The following is a 12959-nucleotide window of genomic DNA, read 5'->3' on the forward strand; positions in this document are numbered from 1 at the left end:
AAACATAACAGATGAACATAAGGGAAGGGAAGGAAAAGTAAGATTAAAAACAGAGAGGGAGGCAAACTGTAAGAGGCTCTAAAAGACACAGAACAAACTAAGGGTTGCTGGAGGGAGGTGGGTGGGGGAATGGACTAAATGGTTGGTGGGCATTTGGGAGGGCACTTGTTGGGATGCGCACTGAGTGTTATATGTAAGTAAATTCTACTCCTGAAACCAGTACTACACTATATGTTAACTAATTTGAATTTAAATTTAAAAAAAATGGAGATTTTAGAACTGAGAAACATATCTACATTAAAAATATCTCTTGGGGCGCCTGGGTGGCTTAGTCGGTTGAGCGTCCGACTTTCGCTTAGGTCATGATCTCGCGGTTCGTGGGTTCGAGCCCCGCGTCCGGCTCTGTGCTGACTGCCAGCTCAGAGCCTGGAGCCTATTTCAGTCTGTGACTCCCTCTCTCTCTGACCCTCCCCTGTTCACGCTGTCTCTCTCTCTCTCTCCTAGAAATAAATAAAACATTAAAAAAAAAAATCTCTGGATGAGGTTAATTGAACCATGAGATGAGAGAGAATTGGTGAATATAAAGACCAATATGAATTATCCAAGTCTAAAGAAAAGAGAAAAAATATTGACACAAAGCAAAATAAACCTTATGGTGACAATTTCAAAACAGACTCACACTGGAATTTCATAAGGAGACAGGAAGAAGAATAGGTCTGAAAAAAAAATTGTAGAAATAATGGAAATAACTTTAACAAATTTTGTGAAAGACATAAATTTACAGATTCAAGAAGCCCATTAAATGCCAAACAGGATAAATGTGACACATCATTGTCTAACTACTTAAAACCAATAAAAATGAAAATCTTAGAAGTAGCTATTAAAAATGACACAGGGTAACAATTCAAGTGATCACGAGCTTTTTATCAGAAACTATAGTGATAGTAGAAAACATCTTTAAAGTGTTGAAGGACAAACACAGAATTATTTATCTGGTGAACAATATCTTTCAAGAATAAAGATGAAATGAAGATATTTTCAGATGAAGGAAAAGTAAGAGAATATGTCACCAGTAGAATTACGCTTCAGATATGCTAACTGGAGCTAACTGGTTCTCCTGGCTAAAAGAAAGAATTAGAGGGAAACCCAGATTTTCAGGAATTATTGAATAGCACTGGAAATGGTAAATATATGGGTAAATATAAAAGTTGATTTATCCTCCTAACTTTAAAAAATTCATGACTGTATAAATCAAAAATAACATTTTTGAAAGTGTTATAATGTGTGTACACGTAGTTCTTATAGCAACTATAGCAGAAAGGATGGTGGGGGTGGGGAGTGGTAATTAAACCTCTAAAGCTGAAAGTTTCTACCTTTCATATAATATGGAAAAATATGAATTCTAAATTTATCATCAGTGGTTAAGGATATGTAAAATAATGCAAAGAAATATAGCTCAAAAGCCCATAAATTATATAGAATCCTAAAGTATCCCCAATAATGGAAGATTTCTGAAACTGTTTTGATTCCTTGTTTTTTCACATCCTAAAGTACATGTTCATGGTGTCTTCAGAGCCATCTCCACATTAAGAGAGGATGATTTCAGGTGTCATTCAGAATAGTAAAGAGTTGCCTCTGTGGCTCAAATTAATTACTCTTAGAAAATTGCTAGACAGTAGAGGTTAAAATCATCGACACTGGAGAATAAAACAGATAACTTCTGGTAGAAGGAATATCCTTTGTGAATAAAGTGGTGATAACTTTTGAACAACTTTTTAAAAATTTTTTAATGTTTGTTTATCTTTGAGAGAGAGAGAGCATGAGTGGGGAAGGGATAGAGAAAGAGGGAGACACAGAATCTGAAGCAAGTTCCAGGCTCTGAGCTGTCAGCCTGACACGGGGCCTGAACTCCCGAACCATGAGATTATGACCTGAGCTAAAGTTGTATGCTAAACCGACTGAGCCACCCAGGTGCCCCTGAACAAGTTTTTCAACCTAAATTGAAAACTAGAAAAGTGCCATAATACACAGATGCTAATTCTTTCTTCACTTCTTTTTTTAGAGTATTATATGTGCAAACAAAAATGTTATAGAGCCTGCAGTGAACTGGTAACATTTATCAAATGAACTAATGACTTGTTTAAACTCTCAAGATGGACTTCCAGCATTAAGTCTACAGTTGCAAAAATGACTTTGTGTTGAATCTAGATGAATTCAGATAAAGGCATTCTCTCCTTTCTCCCATTTCTACTACTGCCTCAAGGCCAAAGCCACAGGTAAATTGGTTCAGGCCGGTTAGCCACTCCCACTCCTATCCCAGCATCTACTTGGCTGCATACCTTGGACTGCTTATTCCCACTACTTGCTAGTCAATGGAAGACAGTTCTCAAAGGATCCACTGTTCCATCCTGGTCCAACAGATCATTTATTTATTTATATGTTTGTTTGTTTTTACAAATAGTTTATTGTCAAGTTGGTTTCCATATAACATCCAGTGCTCATCCCCGCAAGTGTCCTCCTCCATGCCCATCACCCCCCTCCCCCCACACCCATCAGTCCTCAGTTTGTTCTCAGCATACAAGAGTCTCTCATGGTTTGCCTCTCTCCCTCTCCCCCACTATTTCCCCCCCTTCTTCTCCCCCATGTTCCTCCTTTAAGTTCCTCCTAATCCTCTTATATGTGCAAACATATGGTATTTGTCCTTCTCTGCCCCAGCAGATCATTTAAATAGCTGCTATAGTCTTCTCAAATATAGCTACTGCAGATCACAATGTTTAGAGCCAGTAGAAAACACCTGCCAGAGATTTCAGGACCCAGTTTGAGATATCCATTGATCGCCACTAAGGGCTTTGTTAAAGGAAGAAAAAAATGACTGAGACATTTGTTAAAGACAGTAAGGCAGACTTTCTTCAGGACACTGTGTTGGGTATATAGACCACTGCAATAGAATTTTGCTGTAAAGGAGAGATGTTGGGCTCAACTATGATTACACCAAGAAAAAGTGGGAATTTATGACCAAAGAGCAGGATTCGGAGTCAGTGGAGGAAAATCACATTGAGACACAATGACAGCCATTGAATTTGGAGATCATCTGGAGAGGTTTTAAACAATGTGTTTTAACCATTGGACAAGAAGAAACTAATTCACGATTGAGGAGTTAATTGTCAGTGCAGAAATATAGTTGCAGGGATGAGAATACTCTCTGAAGTTTGGTAGAAAAGAATAGCAGAGCTGAGGGGACTTTTAGAAGGAAACATGAAGATAGAAGAGATAATGTGATGGGGCATGGTCCTACAGGGACTAGGGAGAAGGGATGGAAATGCCTGGAATCACAAATAAGTGGATTAGGCTCTGATAAATTTGGAAGACATCTATATCCAAAGATTTTTATTTTCCAGTGAGGCTTAAGGAGAATTAAAGGTTTGGATCAGTCTCTGTGGGAGAGGAGGGCTAGAAAGGGTCAGGAGTGGACACTCCTTGAGTACATGTGATGTGTCAAGCCCTGTGCCAGGAGCTTTACAATGTCCTTAATTCAGTCCCTACATCTACTCTGAATGTGAACACTTTGCTAGTATCCAGTCCAGGATTCAAGTACTAGTCTGCCCTTACTTTATTTCCATTATACCATATTGCCACAGGGGTTCATGAGAGAATAGCCAATCAGATTTCAGGATATCCGGAAGCTAGAAATAAGAAACTTTTAAGGAGACCTAATGGTCATCGTCATGGATTCCAGCAGCCAAGAGATCTGTACTTGGAAACTGGTCACTGTACCTTCTAAAACAATAGGCAGATTTCTCTATCAGCAATCCTCTGAGCTACAGATTCTGGATGCCAGAATGTTATATCACTGGAAGCACATGAGGGGCCCAAGTTTAAGAGGAAAGCTGAGGAAAAAACTTAACTGAGATCAAAATTAAACATTTATCTGCTTCAGAAACCCTAACTTTTACTTCTTGGTTTGCCTTGAATTTTTGTACTGAAACCTCTTTTTACTTCCATTAAGATATTTGTGGGATATATATTTAGACTTAAACTAATAAGGCTGAGTACCCTATGGATACCTTCAGAATAACAGTTAGCTTAGTTTATCCTAATTGGTTAAAGGCATTTGTGTAGGCTAAAAGTCAAAAAAGTGTGGCTATATAGGAAATGGAGGAATCATCTTCCAGGCAGCCTCTCGCTGCCCAGAAGAGTGTCCTAGCATCTAACCTGGGCTTACAAGATGTATAGATGAATGAAGATGCAGAAATAAGCCAGAGAGAAGGAGTACAGAATCCTCTGGTACTCTAGTCTCAGAAAATCGCGTGTGCACACAATGTGCATACCCCCTTTATATCCTGCTTCTGAAGGTACACAGAACTTCTGAAAGCTGTGTGATCCCAAGTTGAGGACTCCCCTTTAAGGCCTAAACTGCCCACTCTGGGAATGGTCCCTGTGCTCTTAGTACCTGTGCTTTGGCATCCACCTCATTCCACCTGTCTGCTCTGGCTCCCCACTATTGCTGACCAGGGTGTGGTCAATCATGATCAGACTGTGGCTTTATCCTGCTGCCCCTGAGGGTAATTCAACCTACCCATGGTTCATTCCCAGTCCCAGTTCTGCCTGAGATTGTCCAGCCTCATTCCTAATATAAGTCAGGACTCATCACGATTCCCAGACTTAACCTCTAAGGTTTGTCCTTGACCGTGCCTTAAATTCTCTGAACTCACACTCCTGCCAGAGCAGACCCTACCTACTTTATCATGGTTATTGCTGCCAAATAAGCTAAGACTATTTAACTCCTCTGTGCTTTCATTTCCTCAACTATAAAATAGTAGTGTCTCGCCTTTTCTGTACCGTCATGGTATGTGTGGTTGACTTACTTGCTGTATCTTCTCACAAGAGTTTCAGAATCAAGAAATTCCTGGCCAAGAAACAAAAGCAGAATCATCATTATCCTCAGTGGATATGGGTGAAAACTGGTAATAAAACAAGGTACAACTCCAAGAGGAGACATTACAGACCACCAAGATTCTATAAGGAATCTCATATGAGATGGTACACATATTTATGCTGCATGAAGGTCACTTGCTCATATCATATCACTCTATAAACATCCCCACTACCTGACAATGGACAGACGTATTTCATTGAGAAGATGATTTTTCTGTTACTATGCTTCTGCACCAGTAGTTTGATTCAGTAATAAATATAGGAGACCTTTTGTTTAAAAAAAAGTAGTGTCTCACTAATTAAAGTGATAATACAGTGCCTAGAACAAGGCACTGGAAGATAGTAAATCTCAGTAAATATTCACATTTACTAGCTTTATTATACATGTTTAAGCTTTGCTCTTGAGTCCAAACATCTGGATTCTTTATGTTTCATTCAGGCTTGTGAAAGATGGGAAAGGCAAATAAAGGTCAGTTGCCCCTGCAAAGATTCTTTCTACCACAGAGGCCCTACTTTTGCTAGCCTGCCAGGCAGCCCTCACTGAGACCTCAAGTAGCTGGATCTCTGCCAGCTTTGCCTGGGTGACAGGACAGCAGAGAGATTCCATGAAGCTAAGATGTCATCAGAGCCCTGTGGCGGCAGCACCACATTCAGAATATTCATTTATTGCTATGAAGCTCTTGAGAGCCTTTAAAGTAGGAAAAAAGCTGTGTGTGTACAGATAGGAGCCTTCTATGGGGAAAACTACTCCTTTATTAATTTTCATTTTGCTCACAGCTACCTTGGTATTTTAATTGTGCTGTCCTTATAAGCATAAAGTCATTAGAATTCAAGAAGATTCTAAGTGGTAAAGTTTATTTTTATTTAGTAAGTTTCTATAAACTGTAAGACTATGCTCGATTCTTTGAGGGTTGCAGGGAGGTAGGCAATTACTGTCCCTATTACTTTATAGACAAGGACACTGGTCTTAAAAGATGTGTTAGAGATCCCCAGGACAACCTCTATTGGTCATTCATTAGAAGGACTTTTGGGCACTTGTGGGGATGAGCACTGGGTGTTATATGGAAACCAACTTGACAATAAACTTAAAAAATAAAATAAAATAACACATTTATTTAAAAAAAGAAGGACTTTTGGGATTCAGCATACAGCTGTATTCATAGCTGAGATTTATTATAGTGACATAGTAAGGATACACAGCTGGATCATAGGGGAGAAGGACACAGTCAGAGCTTGGAGGAATCCATGTGCAGGCTTCTTTATGCTTTCCCATCACGTGGAGTGATTACACAGAGCACACTCTTCCAACAATGAAAGTGTAGCAATATCTGCAGTGTTTAGGCCCCAGGAAGCCCATTAGAGACACAGCACCCAACATTTATAGGGGGCTGTCACATGAGCACTCTTTATTTACCGTGTGTAAAATTCCTAGAAGGGAAGCAGAAGTTCAACATAAACTATTGCTCACACAAGCAGTCTAGGCACAACGAGCCACTCTTAACTGTTAGGAACTTTTCAAGAACCAAATTCCCAGATGCTAGTCAAGGGCCATAGAAGAGAGCATACCTTGAGAGCAAACAGGTCCCTCTGACTGATAGGGCCATAGAAGCCTTCATGACACTGCATGTTTGAGCTGGGCCTCAAAGGATAGGTAGGATTTGAGCAGCAGAGAGAAGTGGTGAGATAGGATGCAGTGAGCAAAGAATACTTTTAGGGAAAGGCAAGCAGGCCCATCTGACGTGACTCAAGGTATGTTGAGACTTAAAGATGTAGCTATTTTCAAATTTGTTTATTTCTTTTTCTTTTTTTCAAATTTATTTATTTTGAGAGAAAGAAAGAGTGAACACACAAGCACACATGGGGGAGAGACAGAGAGAGGGAGGGAATACCAAGCAGGCTCTGCACTACCAGGGCAGAGCTGGATGTGAGGCTCGATCTCACAAACCTTGAGATCATGACTTGGGCCAAGATCAGGAGCCAGACACTTGTGGCACCTTGGTGTCTCAGTTAAGTGTCTGACTTCAGCTCAGGTCATGATCTCACAGTTCATGGGTTCGAGCCCCGCATCGGGCTCTGTACTGAGAGCTCAGACCCTGTAACCTGCTTCAGATTCTATGTCTCCCTCTCTCTCTCTGCCCTTCCCCCACTCACAGTCTGTTTCTCTCTCTTTCAAAAATAAATAAATATTAAAAAAACAAAAGAGACACTTAACCAGCTAAGCCACCTAGGCAGCCCAGTTTGTTTATTTTTGATCCATATTTTCACCATTAAAATACATATCAAGAAAGACTGTTGGAATGAGTACAGGATTTGGAGAATCCAGACTTAAGTTGAAATCTTATCTCTATACCTTACTAGCAGTATTACTATAATGTTGTTTTTAAAATAATATCACCAATTTTCCCATATTAAGGGAGAGTAAAAAAGAATTTGACATAGCTACAGTGAACATTGTTCCTATATTTTAAACTTCTTGAAAAAAATTAGAATTTTTAAATACTTTAATAAAAGTTTTAGTACTTAGGAAGTCTTCATTGGCTTTTGTTTCTTGAGATTATTCCTGGACTTTCTCGGTCCTATTCTTTAAAAGCTTAGAAAATGTCTTGTGGTTCCTATAAGCTCTGCTATTCCCATCAGGATTCCCTCTTGACATAAGATATATTAAACAGAAAAACTTTGCCTCATTGAAGCAAAGAAATAGCAGCAGAAATAGTGACACAAACAAGTTAATAAGTATAAATAATGTATATTCTGGTATCCATAGAGGACTTATGAAGTTTGAGTAGGTCAAATCTGTAGGAGTGTGTGTGTGTTGTATATCAGACCATGAAAAAACTCAGGCAAGTGATATTTTTATTACATATGTAAATATATGTTCTTCCTACTTTACATCATGCCAAACAGAGAAAAACATGTGCAGTGAGTAAAGGAACAAAATTTAAAAGGACATAAATGTTCACATTCTGAACAAAGAACTGGAAAGTACAGAACAAAAGATTATCAATGTGAATGAGGGTGATGAGAAGGAGGGGAAGAAGATCAGGTAGATAACTGTTTCCAGTGAAAATTTGGAGTACTCCTGCCAGGTTCCTGTGTATCACATGAGGTAATGTATGAGAAGATGTTAATTAAAACGTAGTATACATGTTGATAATTGCTCTCATCCTGTTCAGAATCTTGGTGTGTGTTTGTTTCATTTCCATTTTGCTGTGTAGAAATTCCAAAACATAACTGTGAAGACTGGAAAGTCTTATGCACTTAATTCCTAGAGATAGAAATGTTTGTTCAAAGTTTGTTTTGCTTGCCATCAGATCCTACTAGTGAAAGAGTGAATTTTTGAGGTAATCCTTTTCTAGTTAGTAGAATATGCATTAGGGAACCATGATTGGATTTGTGGAGTATGATCTTTCATAAAAGACAGATAACTGCCAAGAAAGTGTTTTTACATAAAGCCTTAGAGAGCAGGCACACCTGAGCATTTAAGTCTTTCCAGTTTGCATAGTAAATAAATTGGAAAACATTATAATAAATGGGAAAATATTAGATCATGTTATCAGTGACCTGATCTTAAATGCTTTATTTTTCTATGATAATGCTTGGCCACATATTTAAGTACAGTAAGATAAATTATGAGGTAGCATTCTTTCTATACACTTGATGAAAGAGTTCTTAGCTAAATTGTTTTTTTTTTTTCCCAGCCTTCACTGATTTACTAGTTTCTTTCAGAACTACTAGGTCTGGGTTACTCTTGGGAAGTTTAAAGGGCCTATCTATGAAGGGTGCATTTGTCTGTAACAGACAAAAGAGCTGTTCTGAACACAGAGAAGCAGCCACTGTTCTAACATTGCTTATTTGGCATCAAGGCTAGCATGATTACTTTTCTCTGACACTTCAGACTGCTTGACCTTCAGCTGAGAAATAGAAAAGTGTGGCACTTCTTTAGACCTCATAGATCAGCAAAACACATAAATGGAATCAGGGTCAGTCTTCCCACCTCCCAGCTTCCTCACACAGATGTACACCTTTCTTAGAAGCATTATGACTTGAATGTTGGAGATGGAAAAAATGAACTGACTTAGCATTGTGCTGTCTGTTCAGCAGAGCCTCACCCTCATTGCACCCCCATTTATTCACCTACGTGCTTTTTATTGTTAGAATTGGGAGCCTGATCCTGGTTTGCGAGCATAAATCATTAGAGTAAAAATAACTGTTGCTCCGCACATAACTGATCATTAAGTTACCATTTAGTTCAATTTCATGAGAAGTACGTGATTTCTGAAGACCCTATAACTAGAAAAATACTATTATAAATGTTCAAGGATACGTAATAACATGTTTACTCATGTGTCTCTTTTGCTTTTAGAGAAAATGAAAAGAATCTGTTTCCTGGGATTGTTTGTCAGTTGAGTCTCTGCTTGTTCCAAATCAGGCAAACCATGGTTCCCATCACCTCTCAGTCTCCTGAGTGGTGGATGCCATAAACTTCAAATAGACTAGGTGTCACCAGCAGAGCTGGAATGAGAGTTTGGCATTAAATTTTCTAATCAAAAGGGTCAGGTACCCCATGTGGGCAATAAAGATTGTGGGGCTAGCTGGATTTTCTTCATGTAGCACCTCTGGGAGCCTATGTGATGCAGACACTATGCAATCCAAGGGCAGATGCAGTTTGCATCATTACCCATGGAATCCCTCTTCCCTCCAGCACCACTTTTTTTCCAGTGCTCATTTCATAGGATGAAATACAGATAAAGCATGGGCTTTGAAGTCAAACAGATTCAGATTAGAATTTCAACTTGACCATTCTCTCTCTACTTTCTGATCTCAAGCCAGGGATTTTACCCCTCTGACTCTGTTTCTTCAGAGATTAAATACCTATTATAAGGATTAAATACAAGAAAAAGGCAAGAAACACTTGAAACAATGCCTGATATATGAAAGATACTCATTAAGTGACTGCCGTTGCTGCTGCTACAGCAAGTGATAAGGACCCAGAGCTGTATCTCCCAATGTCTTTTCTCTGAACTTTAGACTTGGGCTTTTTATCTGCCTGATTTTGGTTCACCTACATATCCCACAGAGACTTCAAATTTAGCATACACATCTGAACTTTTTATCTTTCCTGGCTGACTACCACATCCAATCAACTGCTACATGTGGCCAGCTTAGATCTCATATCCATTTTCTGTCTTCTGTTCCCAAACTGCATCATAGCTTGCTGAGGCTGCTCCAATTATCTTTTGAGTATTTTCTATATTACCAACTTGTCTTCACCACTGTGGCCCAAGTGATCATCCTAAAGACTTAAGATACCAACTTTGCTTTTCATAGTTGAACTTTCCAGGTCTCTAAAGACCCATAATGGGGTTTTCCAAACTTGCTGGGCTTAACAAATGAGACTTTTAAAAAATATATGGATTCTTGGATTCTCTCCAGAAGTCCTCTCTGAGTCCTTTCCTCTAGAGCTTCTGATCCAGAAGACCTGGGATGGAGTCCAGGAATCTGCATGTTAATAAACTACCAGTTACTCCTCCCATCCAAGTACTAACCAGGCCCGACCCTGCTTAGCTTCCGAGATCAGATGAGATCGGGCGCGTTCAGGGTGGTATGGCCATAGACAAACTACCAGTTACTCCTGATAATAGCCAAGTTTGGAGAACCCCCATATGTAAGTCCACACTGTGAATTTGTCCACTCTGTTGCATAGCACCTTTGATCACTCCCCAGCTTTCCAGTGCCCTCCTAATTAATGCTTGGAAACTTCCCACCATCAAGTTGCCTCAGGCCTCTGAGAGTCGGCACTTGGAGCACTCTCCTGAAATCTCTTTCTCTTCATCTCTAATTTTACCCCTTACCAAAGCTGAAAGCCAGGCAATATTGCAAGAATCCTTCATGGTGTCTCCTTTGGGCAGCCTACCTCAATGCCAGTAGAACTTGTCTGCAGTCCCTTTCTGTGTAACTGTAGCATTTTCATATTGTGTTGTAATTTTGGCTTTATGTGGATCTCCAAGTAGACTCAAAACCTTAAGGACAGGGAGGGACCATTTCATTTCTCTATTCCCAGTATCCAACTCAGTTTCTGGAATATGGTAGAGGCTCATGAGTGCTTGTTGAAAGAATGAAAAGGAGAGAAGAAGGCTGGAAAGAATCCTTGAATTGTACTAGTAGCTATAAAATGTTCTTTGGAGCCCTGAAGTGTCAGGGACAGGTGGTGGTTAGCAAAGAGGCCTAAGTAGGGAGAACTCCTTCCTCTGTTTCCCCTCCCTCTGATTCAACCAAAGTAGCTCTCTTTATAAATTTTTCATATATTGAACAGTGTAAGGTTTCGTTGAAAAGAGAAAAGCTGATGCTCAAAAATTTGAAAACCATAGTACTGATTTGCCTTTATGAAACCCTTTTATACGCATTTCTACTCTTGTGCTTCAGAACACAGCAGGAAAACTTGAAGAGCTTGAGAAAGTGACCTAAATTGGAAAATGAATCTATGAGGAAATACTAGAGATTTTTTAATCTGTTGGATTGTACTGTGTAGTACCACCTTGGGGCTACTTGTCCGTTTTTAAGCACCTGGGAGGTTATCATGAGAAAGATGCTAAGTAGTTGCCATCCATCTCCACAGAGGACCAAATGAGAAACATGAAGACTAAATTGAAAGAGCTGAGAGAATTCCTCTGAATTTATTTGAGGAGCATGCTTATATTTCCAAAACAGAGTCTTCAGGAAATAACTCTCTCTAAATATCAGAGACCGTTTCTGCTTCAGCGTAGATTGGTACATCATTGGTCACCGAACATTCGCTTTGAGGGATGCATACATAAATTACCACCCATGGAGATGTGTATGAACATGTGAATTAGAACTTTCATAAAATCCAGTGATCTTAAAATTAAGACACTAGTAGACTTGTCACAGATTCAAATTCTGGAATTCATTTGTAGCAACTTAATAGTGTGAAGTTATGAAATTAATATAACTTCATATGCTATTCATGCATAGCTCATCATAAAGACAACTAAATGCAGAGCAGCTCTCTTATAATGTTGCTTATTGAAGAGTAAGAATTTAACACCATCTCTTTTTTTCTTTTGAAAGAATTAGAGTTTTCTCACCCATATTTAAGGGAAAAACTGATTTTGCTCTCATGTAGAGGATGTTTGTAAAATCTCAGGAATAAATTTTAGTCTTTCGGACACAGTTCCTTTCATACCTTTGGGAAATCTGTAGCCCTGGTTGACAAATAGATTTGATCAGCATTTATCAAACTTTGTACAGATTCCATTGCCTTACACAAAAGCAGCTTGTGAGGTCAAATGTCACCTGTCCCATTTGGTATTTAAAACATATAACATTGTAAGCCTCTGAGAAGTCCTAGAGGATAGAAATCTGTTTAACTGTGTTTAATGCAGAATTTCCCAATTTTTTGACCACTTCAGGAAACATTGGATAGATATTTGCCTTCACATAGTTTGAATGTTAGTAGAAAGCATCATTTGTTTATCATACCTGAGAAGCTAGCAAAACAGGAAATAATTAGATGTATTCCCAAAGCCCCATGAAATGAAAAAACAAGTTCTTTTTAGTTTCACAAATTGTGAAGAAGGCCAGGTGAAACCAGAAGCATGAAAGGCTGTAGGAAATTTGAAGCACAGTAAGAACTCAGGGGCCTCCTCTCTCTCACTGTTGAGGAGAAAGCTAAGTTCTTGGATTCTTATAGGGCCAGCAACCCTGCCACTCAGGAATTTGTTTTATATACCCTTTTATCTTTGGACCAGAGCTTTATGTAACCTCTCCAAACCACACGCCTTTCTGGGGTTATCTAGCAGCTGCAAACTGCAGTCTCCTTGATAGATGTCTGCCCTTGGGAGATTCATAGAGATTGGTAGTGTGAGAATGAGAGCTGTTGCAGGTGTTCCTTCAAAGAAGAGTGCAGAAGTAATGATACATTCTCTTGAAAAGACATAAACTTCCTAAAAATGTTTTTATACTCATTTATCAAGAGCTAACAGGGAGGGGGGGGGAGGGGTAAA

General features: G+C 39.1%; 1 protein-coding gene and 1 pseudogene across 1 annotated transcript in view; one reads left to right on the top strand and one right to left on the bottom strand.

Moving 5' to 3' along the window:
• DOCK3 (dedicator of cytokinesis 3) overlaps window positions 1–12959 on the top strand; it is a 194813-nt gene that overhangs the window by 44502 nt on the left and 137352 nt on the right. The window lies entirely within an intron of this gene.
• LOC144231028 (5S ribosomal RNA) lies at window positions 10440–10551 on the bottom strand (annotated as a pseudogene).

This window comes from Crocuta crocuta, unplaced genomic scaffold (genome assembly GCF_008692635.1).
Source record: "Crocuta crocuta isolate KB4526 unplaced genomic scaffold, BGI_CrCroc_1.0 scaffold1079, whole genome shotgun sequence".
NCBI lineage: Eukaryota > Metazoa > Chordata > Mammalia > Carnivora > Hyaenidae > Crocuta > Crocuta crocuta.